The sequence below is a fragment of the Cherax quadricarinatus genome, chromosome 80 (genome assembly GCF_038502225.1).
Source record: "Cherax quadricarinatus isolate ZL_2023a chromosome 80, ASM3850222v1, whole genome shotgun sequence".
Lineage (NCBI taxonomy): Eukaryota > Metazoa > Arthropoda > Malacostraca > Decapoda > Parastacidae > Cherax > Cherax quadricarinatus.
The window spans coordinates 9,326,140-9,337,541 of NC_091371.1; the positions used below are offsets into that span (position 1 = coordinate 9,326,140).

Genomic DNA, 11,402 nt, shown 5'->3' on the forward strand with positions numbered 1-11,402 from the left:
GTAAATTTGACCACCCACCCAAAACACTGACACCATATGCACATTTATGGAGCACCTTTCCCATGGTGTTTTATAATAATAATGGTAAGTACAATGCCTGCACTCTAAAGGAGGGGTTTGGGATATTGGCAGTTTGGAGGGATATATTGTGCATTTTTATACGTATACCTTTGATATACCTTTAAAGAATTTCGAGAGTATATCTACTCTCTGAGCCTGGCCATGGGCCAGGCTCGTCTGGTGCTCGCCTGGTCAACCAGGCTGTTGCTGCTGGAAGCCTGCTGCCTTACATATCCATCACAGCCTGGTTGATCTGGCACCTGGTGAAGATACTTGTCTAGTTTCCTCTTGAAGGCTTCAACACTTGTTCCAGCAGTGTTTCTGATATCTTCTGGTAAGATGAAATCTGGGACCCCGAATGTTGATACAGTGTTCCCTTATTGTCCCCATCGCACCCCTGCTCCTCACTGGGTTTATTTTACACTTCCTCCCATATCTCTCACTCCAGTATGTTATGGCAGTGTGCAGATTTGGGACTAAGCCCTCGAGTACCCTTCCAGGTATATATTATCATGTACCTCTCTCTCCTCTGCTCCAATGAGTACATGTTCAAGACTTGCAGGCATTCCCAGTAGTTTAGGTGCTTTACTGGCTCAATGTGAGCTGTAAACGATCTCTGTATTTGTTCCAGCTCCGATATTTCTTCTGCCCTGAACGGAGCCGTCAGCACTGAGCAATATTCTGAGGGAGCACTAGCGATTTGAAGAGTGTCACCATCGGCATTGTTTCCCTTGTTTTGAAAGTTCTCAATACCCACCCAATCATCTTCCTGGCTGTTGTGATCTTTGTCTTGTTATGGTCTTTAAAAGAAAGGTCCGCTGACATAATTATTCCTAGGTCTTTTATGTGTTCCTTACGTTCTATTTGGTGACCCTCTTGAGTGTTGTATATAGTGCTCCTTTTGAGTTCTTCATTCTTTCCATACCTAAGCATACTTCTAAACTGTTGTATTCTGGGCACCTCTGCAAAAACAGTGATTATGTGTGAGTGAGGTGAAAGTGTTGAATGATGAAAGTATTTTCTTTTTGGGGATTTTCTTTTTGGGTCACCCTGCCTCGGTGGGAGACGGCAGACGTTGAAAAAAAAAAAAAAATAATGATTATTTCTACCAGTGACCTTCGGTGTGTTGCTGTGAGCTCTTCAGTTCCATCCGGAAATTTTCTAAAATTTCAAGTGTTTTAAAGTTACTGTGTATGTTATACTATATACTATTTTTGGGTTATGATGGCATCTAAGGAAAAAGTGTTGGAAGAACTTAAAATTGCTACACCAGTGAACACTAAAGTTATAAGAAAATGTGATAACCTTATTGTGGACATGGGAAAACTTTTACTGGTTCTGTGAAGGCTGAGAGAGGTGAGGAAGCTGCTGAAGATAAATTGAAACCTAGCAGAGGTTGGTTTCATCTCCTGACTTCCTACAAAACTACTCGCCTTTCACCCTATGTTAAGACCAAAAATATAAAGCTGATGAGTGTACTGTATATGCATTTTACTTTTTTAGGCCTAATTCTGTTGCTAACTTGATGTATGATAGTGTAAACATGTTATGAAGCTTTTATATGCATTTAAAAGTGAAAAAAAGGGTCTTTCACTTTAGAGCGGTAGCCTCAAACCTGACCTGTCCTATAAGCTGGGTCCTACTGTATACATCAGTATCTTGCTATGATTTTCCATTATTGTTTTCAAAGCAAAATTCTATTCTGTAAAACAAAAATTTATTCTCTACTAAATGTCATTTATTAGTCTTCAGTCTATTATTATAATCAAAACTAAGTGCTAAACCCACAAGGGAATCTTCAGCCTAGACAATTTTTTTCAGTTTCATCTTTTATGATTCGAATAATCCACATATTCTCATCCATTATTATTATAATCAAAAAGAAGCGCTAAGCCACAAGGGCTATACAGGTATTCTCATCCAGTTCTCCATGTATTGGCAGTTATGGTTATTTAGGCTTATGTCATTAGGTTCTTAACTCTTATAAATTTAGTGAAATCCATATTTTTAGTATATTCAGATTTCTTTTATCATAAAATAATCTGCTGTATAGATTTAGGTTTAAATTTGATTTTAAAGATCAGTAAGAGCTAAGCATTCTTTCAAAGACCTTAGATTTTGAATTTTTTTTTCACACTCTCCAGGGCCAGGAAAAGTCTCAAAGCCCTTCAAAGGTATATCACACAAATTTCCTAAAGAAAAGGATAATGAAAAAAAAAAAAACATAAATACAGGATAATTTATTGGTTCCAGGTACTGTAGTAGGTTGGTAAACAACAATCACCCAGGGAGATACTACCATCCTGCCACATGAGCATGAAATAAAAACCATTGTGTTGTACACTGGCAGGAGTGTCTTGCCAAAATCCCTTCATGAGATTATTATTATTATTGTAATCAAAAAGAACCGCTAAGCCACAAGGGCTATACAGCTCTGCAGGGTAGGGAAGGAAGCGAGGGTATTGGGTGGCATAAGGGGGGAGGGATGATCAGTAGGTTACAGAAAACAGCAGGGCAGGGGATAGTGCGGGGATAGAGGGTAGCAAGAGATTGAGGTAGAAAGGGCTGAAGGTATCAGAGTTTGTGAAGTAAGTCAGTTGCTGTCAAAAAGTCAATGAGAGAGTCCGGATGAAAGGTGGGTCCATCAGCGAGAAGGGAAGGTAAATTATTATTATTATTATAATCAAAAAGAAGCGCTAAGCCACAAGGGCTATACAGCGCTGCAGGGTAGGGAAGGAAGCGAGGGTATTGGATGGCAGAAGGGAGGAGGGATGATCAGCAGGTTACAGAAAACAGCGGGGCAGGGGATAGTACGGGGGTAGAGGGTAGCAAGAGATTGAAGTAGAAAGGGCTGAAGGTATCAGAATTTGTGAAGTAAGTCAGTTGTTGTCAAAAAGTCAATGAGAGAGTCCGGATGAAAGGTGGGTCCATCAGTGAGAAGGGAAGGTAGAGAGAGAGCAGCGGAGTGAAGACGACGACAGAGGTAAATTCTGCGTGCTCGTTGATAAAGTGGGCAGTCCAAAAGAATGTGGCTGACTGATAATGGAGCTTGGCAATTCTCACAGAGAGGAGCAAGACGCCTCTCCATGAGATATCCATGAGTAAGACGAGTATGGCCAATGCGAAGACGGGAGAGAGTAGTCTCCCAACCTCGACACTGGTGATAAGAAGACGGCCAGTAACCTATACTCGGTTTAATAGATTGAAGTTTGTTGCCGAGCATAGTAGACCAACGTTGTTGCCAATGGGTGTGAGTGTGGGAAGATATTGCAGCAAAATAGTCCGTAAATGGAATACATCTATAAGAAACTGGTAGGTCATGTACTGCTGACCGCGCAGCAGTGTCTGCCTGTTCATTGCCCTGTACGTCAACATGACCAGGGACCCAACAAAAAACAATATCTTTATGCTTGGTAAAGATGCGGCGTAGCCAAAGTTGGATACGGAGGACTAAGGGGTGAGGTGTATCAAATTTTTGTATAGCCTGTAAAGCACTAAGGGAGTCTGAGACAACCACAAATGATGACACAGGCATAGATGCAATACGGATAAGTGCTGTAAGGATGGCATATAATTCAGCAGTAAAAATACTAGCCGAAGATAGTAAATGCCCTTGTACGACGCTGTCCGGAAACACTGCTGCGAATCCTACGCCGTCAGAAGACTTAGAGCCATCTGTGTACACAGCAATGGCATGAGAATGAGAGTGAAAGTGGTCAAGAAAAAGAGAGCGGGAAGCGACCGTAGACAGTTGGGCTTTCGAGCAAGGGAGGGAGAAAGAACAGACTCGAACAGCTGGAACTTCCCAGGGGGGTAGGGAAAAGTGAGATGCTACATGTACATAGAAAGGTGGTAGTTGAAGAGAAGACAAGAGCGAATGAAGGCGAAGAGAGAAGGGACGGAGTAAACAGGGGCGGCGAACAAATAAAGAATGTCTACTAATATCTGTGACCATTCTATAAATGGAAGGATTGCGGAGATCATGAGAGCGTACATAGTACCGCAGGCAATGGGCATCACGGCGATCGAATAAGGATGGAACGTTCGCTTCTGCATAGAGGCTCTCGACAGGGGAAGAGCGAAAAGCACCAAGGCATAAACGTAATCCTTGGTGATGAATGGGGTTAAGGCTAGAGAGAGTAGCAGGAGATGCCGCTGAATAGATCTGGTCACCATAATCAAGTTTCGATAAAATATGGGTGGAATGTAGGTGAAGGAGGGTTCGACGATCAGCTCCCCATGAAAGATGAGCAAGGGTTTTAAGAAGGTTCAGCCGGCTGTGACAAGTTGCCTTCAGAGAGGTAATGTGAGGTTTCCAGGATAACCTACAGTCAAAGAGGAGGCCCAGAAACCTGACTGTATCACGTTCAGGGATACGGGAGCCATAGAGGTACAAAGGATGATCGGAGATGACAGAGCGTCTAGTGAAAGTAATTTGGTGGGTTTTAGTGCTGGAAAATTTAAACCCACGTGTGGTGGCCCAATTGGAAACACGGTCGACTGCATGTTGGAGAGAAACTGTAATGAGGTGACAGTCAGCGCCTGAACAGGCAATAGCGAAGTCATCAACATAGAGTGATGACCAAATATTTGATGGAAGACTAGAGGCCAAATCATTAATAGCAAGGAGAAAAAGTGTTGTGCTCAGAACACATCCCTGGGGGACACCTTCAGCTTGGATAAAGTCCGGGGAGAGCACATTATTAACCCGAACACGGAAATGCCTGTCAGTTAAAAAGTTCTTAAGGAAGGATGGTAGATTGCCTCGAAGGTCTAAGGAGTGGGCTTGGGCTAAAATATTATACCTCCAAGTTGTGTCATATGCCTTCTCAAGGTCAAAAATTATGGCAATAACTGAGTGGTTATTCGCAAAGGCATTACAAACATACGTATCCAAGCGTAGTAAGGGGTCTATGGTAGAACGTCCCTTACGAAAGCCATATTGACGAGTGGAGAGACTGTTGTGTGTCTCTAAATACCACACTAAACGTCTATTTACTAGGCGTTCCATTACTTTGCAAACTGCACTGATAAGAGCAATGGGACGATAGTGGGAGGTTTCATGTCCCGTAGTGCCTGGTTTGCAGAAAGGGAGAACAATGGCGGATTTCCACAGCTGTGGAAGAACTCCTTGTGACCAAATAAGATTGTAAAGGCGTAATAGGACTGCAAGGGCTGACTGATGTAAATGTTGTAGCATACGAATATGAATGTCGTCGGGCCCAGCTGCCAATGATCGACAAGCTGAGAGTGTTGCCTCCAGTTCTTGAAGTGTAAAAGGCACATTATACTGTTCTTCTCTGAGAGAAGAAAAGTCCAAGGGTGCTAACTCTCTGGCAGACTTTGAGGAAAGAAATGAGGGGCATATATGGAGTCCCTGAGAAATACGGACCAGATGATTGCCAATTTCATTGGCAACATCTAGTGGGTTTGCTATATCAACACCGGCAACCCGCAGAACAGGAGCCGGGTCAGGAGAATATTTACCACTCAGTTTTCGTACTTTTTTCCAGACTGCACTCATAGAGGAAGCAGAGGTGATGGTGGAGACATAATCTCGCCAGAAAGTGCGTTTAGCGTCACGGATGACACAGCGAGTGATCGCACGCTTCTGTTTAAAATCAAGGAGTCTCTCTGTGGTTCTATTGTACTGGTACCTGCCCCATGCAGCGCGTTTCAAACGTACTGCACGAGCACAAGCAGGAGACCACCAAGGCACGCATTTCTGAGAATTCCCGCCCGAAGTTTGGGGTATAGAATGAGAAGCTGCGGTGAAAACGGAAGACGAGAAGAGGTGTAAAAGCTCATCGATGGGGGACGAAGAAGTAACCTCTTTAAAAACAGTTAGGTGTGAGTAAAGGTTCCAATTTGCCCGATTAAATTGCCAGCGTGGGGTGCGAAGAGGTGGCGAATATGAAGGGGAAGTAAGAATGATTGGGAAATGATCACTGTCATGTAAGTCCGGGAGAACAGACCAAGTGAAGTCTAATGCGGCAGAGGAAGAGCAGACTGAGAGATCGATGCAAGAGAGAGTATGAGTCCGAGGATCAAAATGGGTGTGAGTATCTGTATTTAAAACATGGAGGGGGTGGGTGGCAAGAAAAGCCTCTAACTGAATTCCACGGGAATCACAGTGAGACCCCCCCCCCAGAGGAAATGGTGGGCATTAAAATCACTAAGTAACAGAATCGGTGGCGGTAATGACGAAACAAGGAAGGCAAAATCCGGAATAGATAATGCCCGAGAAGGAGAGAGATATAAAGAACAGAGCGTATACCACCTATGTAAGTGGATACGGGCTGCTGTGTAATGCAGCGAAGTATGAACAAATAGCTGATGGTACGGAATATCAGTGCGGAGAAGAAGGGCACTTTCATTAAAGGTCCCATCAGGAAAAGGATCTGAAGAATACAATAAATTATAGCCTGAGATGTGAGAAATAACAGCAGAGTGTAATTTTGGTTCCTGTAAGCAAACACCAACAGGGGCAAACTGGGAGAGTAACATCTGAAGCTCACCCCGATTACCCCTGAGGCCGCGTATATTCCACTGTAAATAGGCCATGATTGGCAATGATAAAGATACTTGAAATCCGCAGGTAAGGGTTCCAACGGACTAGAAGGGTTAGAAAAGTCCACATGCGGAGGCAGTGGAAAATGTTCAAGCAGCGAAGGAACGGTGCGCTGTGAAGAAAGGAGTTGCGCAGATGGAGCAGAGGAGAGAGAAAGAGCGGAAGGTGGATCAGTGTCCATTGATGGTTTGGTCTCTGCAATATATTCAGAGATTGCTTCAAGTGTTTCGGAATTCAGAGATGTCGTATGGGAGACAATATTGGGAATGGTAGGGGTAGGATGAGTAAAGATTGGAACTGTATTGGACTGTACCAAGGTAGGGGGGGGCGAAAGGGTGGAGGGAACTGGAGAAGCGTGGCAGGGGACAGAGGAGGCAGGAACCTGGGAGGTGGCAGAAGAGGAAGAAACTTGGGAGGGAACAGGGGAGGAAGGTACATTACGAGGAGGGTGAACCTCTGCACTTGTAACTGAGCCAGTGAGAGGGGAAGAACTAGGGACAGAGACAGGGAGGGTAAAATGAGGAGGTGGAAGATGGGTAGGAGGTGTTACCGGACCTTTTTTTGACTTTTGAGAAGTAGAGGGACGATTGGGAGGAGGTGTCGTACGAGGTCTCGTCGATACTGAGGCTTGTGAGAGAGAACTCGAAGAAGCGAGATTAGACTGAGGCGTTGAAGTAGGGACGTCTGAGCCGAGGACAGCAAAAGGATTAGATACAGGAGTGATTATGGGAGAGGTAACCACAGAGGTGGGTGTAGAAGATGGGATACCAGAAGTGGGGGGACGTTTTGAAACACGGGAATAAGAAACACGTGGGAGTCTCCCTTGGAGGCGGAGATGAGAAACTGCCATGGCATAAGGGAGACCTTCTGTCTCTTTGAGGTAACGGATTTCCCGCTCGTTTAAATAGACCTGACAACGGCGAGAGTACGAAGGGTGAGCCTCATGACAGTTAAGGCAAGAGGGAGATCGATTGCAAGACGTATTAGAATGGTCATCGGCACCACAGACTGGGCATTCGGCGATAGATCTGCAATATTTCGCTGGATGGCCAAATTGCCAGCAATTTCTACACTGTTGTGGTGTAGGGATCACCTTTCGAACTTGTAACCGATGTCCTGCTATATAAACTGAGGATGGGAGTTCTCGGCTGTCAAAAGTTAAACGAGCCACATTGCTAGGGTATCGTCTCCCCCCACGGGCAGGAAGAACGTAAGTGTCTACCTTGAGGATTGGGAGATCTTGGAGTTCCAGCTGTTCTAGAATGACAGTGCCACATGTCTGGAAATTTCGTTGAACTATGGTATGGGGCAGAATGACGGTACCACTACAAGAATTGAGGGAATGATGTTTTTCAAGAGTGACAGGAACAGTATCGATATGGGAAAGACGAGAGAGCTCATGAGCCTGGGTAGCATTCTGTACGGTAATGATGCACGTACCGCTCTTAAGAGCATGAAAAGAAATATCTTTACCAACATGGCGTAGGAGTGCCTTGCCAATACTATGGTCAGAAAGATAGGCAGTAGAGGAAGTTGGTCGTAAAGTGAAGAATTTAGTCCACTGTTCAGTCTGAAACTGAGCGTGGAAAGGTAGTGAAGGACGTGTCGATCGTTTCTGAGAAGAACGAGAAGGTGGAGAAGTATCATCAGCAGGTAATTGTCGTTGGCGTTTAGGCGTGGGACCAGAGTTGGTCCGACATGGAACGGGTCGGCGATTTGAAAATTGCCGCACCGTAGAGGGAGAGGCCGGAAGCATAGTCAGAGGAGAGCGAAGGTCCGATAAATCGAAGGAGTCAGTCGAGGCCTCAGTATCTGAAGCGGGTGAGGAAACAGCACCGGCAATAGGTACAGAGGCATGAGGAATGTCTGAAGAGTGGTCCAAAGACGAGGCGGGGTCAGAACGGGGTGCGGTATCAAGAAGGGGCCCGGGGGTACCAGGTTCATGGACTAGGGCTGCCATGGTTAGGTTACTTCTTTCTTTTTGTTTTTAAGAAAAAAAAAGAAAGAAGAAAAGAAAATAAAAAGAAAAAAAAGAAAAAAATAGGGGGGACCAGGGAGGGATAGGTCCTAGGAGGAATGAAAGGGCCAGAAATCTCCCTCCGCGCCCAAGAGGACCTCAGCACCGCAAGTAGCGCAGATGCAGCATGGAACCCGTGCCATACCCTACCCATCATGCTAGTAAACTAACAATCCGGGATAGCAACCTCACATCTGCCGAGCTACCTCGGTGGACAAAAGAGAGGGCGGCCGGATATCCGCCACAAAGCATACCTCCTTCGGCCACCACCCCCGGAATCCGAAAGGTGGCTTCCAGAGATACACCCATCGCCCGAAAGACACCCAAAGCTACTCCGGGATACCGGAGAGGGATCGGGACATCCCCAGGCGATCCAGATTCCACGGCAAACTACGCCACCGCCAAGAACCTCAACAGAATGGGATAGACCCCGGTATCCTTTCCCCTACCTAGGAACTAGCGCGCCTGTGGGAGCAATCCCAAAGGCCAAAAAGAGGAAGGGCAAAAGGGAGGGGTGGGGAGGAGGAGGAGGAAAGGAAAAAGGGGAGGATGGGATAGGGGAGGGGAGATTGGGGGGTAATTAGGTTCGGTCTGAGGAAGAAGACCGACAGGTCTAATTCCTCAGACCAAGAGCCTCTTCACCACGCCAAGGAGCCCCCCTTGAAGAGGAAGGGAAGGTAAAGAGAGAGCAGCTTCATCATCTCTGAAGTCTTAGCGAGAATCCTCCTGAAAACAGTAAACCCTGCCATCACATAGTCTCTCCTGTTATACTACACAAAGCACATTACAGAGTGAACACTGAAACAGGCCTTCTCTATCTAGTCTATATTTGTCCAACCTATTTTTATGTTACCCAAGTAATAGCTCTTATATCCTTTTACTCATGTACAAATCAATTGCTCTACCATATTGTATTACTACTACAACTTTTGTCACTACTACTACTACCACTAGTGAACATCGAAATGGTACCTCACTCTGAGCCTTTATATACCCTCTGTGTCCATATACTGTTTGTATCAGCTTGACAAAGCTCCTGGAGAGCTAAACATTGCCACAATAAAATGTCACATTAGTTGCACTTGTGTCCTTTTACTTTAAATATCTTTATGCTTGGTAAAGAGGTGGCATAGCCAAAGTCGGATACGGAGGACTAAGGGGTGAGGTGTATCAAATTTCTGTATAGCCTGTAAAGCATTAAGGGAGTCTGAGACAACCACAAATGATGACACAGGCATAGATGCAATACGGATAAGTGCTGCAAGAATGGCATACAATTCAGCAGTAAAAATACTATCCGAAGATAGTAAATGCCCTCGTACGATGCTGTCTGGAAACACTGCTGCGAATCCTACGCCATCAGAAAACTTAGAGCCATCTGTGTACACTGCAATGGCATGAGAATGAGAGTGGAAGTGGTCAAGAAAAAGAAAGCGGGAAGCGACCGTAGACAGTTGGGCTTTCGAGCAAGGGAGAGAGAAAGAATAGACTTGAGCAGCTGGAACTTCCCAGGGGGGTAGGGAAAAGTGAGATGCTACATGAACATAGAAAGGTGGTAATTGAAGAGAAGACAAGAGCGAATGTAGGCGAAGAGAGAAGGGACAGAGTAAACAGGGGTGGCGAACAAATAAAGAAGGTCTACTAATATCAGTGACCATTCTATAAATGGAATGATTGCAGAGATCATGAGAATGTACATAGTAGCGAAGGCAATGGGCATCACAGCGATCAGATAAGGATGGAACATTTGCTTCTGCATAGAGGCTCTCTACAGGGGAAGAGCGAAAAGCACCAAGGCATAAACGTAATCCTTGGTGATGAATGGGGTTAAGGCTAGAGAGAGTAGCAGGAGAGGCCGCTGAATAGATCTGGTCACCATAATCAAGTTTCGATAAAATGAGGGTGGAATGTAGGCGAAGGAGAGTTTGACGATCAGCTCCCCATGAAAGATGAGCAAGGGTTTTAAGAAGGTTCAGCCGGCTGTGACAAGTTGCCTTCAAAGAGGTAATGTGAGGTTTCCAGGATAACCTACAGTCAAAGAGGAGGCCCAGAAACCTGACTGTATCACGTTCAGGGATACGGGAGCCATAGAGGTACAAAGGATGATTGGAGATGACAGAGCGTCATGTGAAAGTAATTTGGTGAGTTTTGGTACTGGAAAATTTAAACCCATGTGTGGTGGCCCAATTGGAAACACGGTCGACAGCATGCTGGAGAGAAACTGTAATGAGGTGACAGTCAGCGCCTGCACAGGCAATAGCGAAGTCATCAACATAGTGATGACCAAATATCTGATGGAAGACTAGAGGCCAAATCATTTATAGCAAGGAGAAAAAGTGTTGTGCTCAGAACACATCCCTGGGGGACACCTTCAGCTTGGATAAAGTCCGGGGAGAGCACATTATTAACCTTAACACGGAAATATCTATCAGTTAAGAACTTTTTAAGGAAGGATGGTAGATTGCCTCGGAGGCCTAAGAAGTGGGCTTGGGCCAAAATCTTCATGAGATTTTGGCAAGACATCTACTGAGTGAATGATGGTTTGTGTGTTTCCTTTGAGAGAGGACCAATGGTAGAAAAAAAAAATGACTGTACAGTGTTTTAAATTATTCTAATAGAAATTCAAAGTGCTATATTTTCTTTAATGTTGGTTTTAGTCTTTGGTCCACTGTGTTTATGGATTATCTTAATGTTTTGTGTACACCATCAAAGAAAATTAGATTTATGATGATTGTTTGAGTCTAATTTTGTGGT

At 44.9% G+C, this 11,402-nt stretch overlaps 1 protein-coding gene across 4 annotated transcripts in view; it reads left to right on the top strand.

The window, feature by feature from the left end:
- LOC128702421 (protein arginine N-methyltransferase 9) overlaps positions 1-11,402 on the top strand; it is a 53,723-nt gene that overhangs the window by 21,843 nt on the left and 20,478 nt on the right. The gene's annotated exons all lie outside the window — the stretch shown is intronic.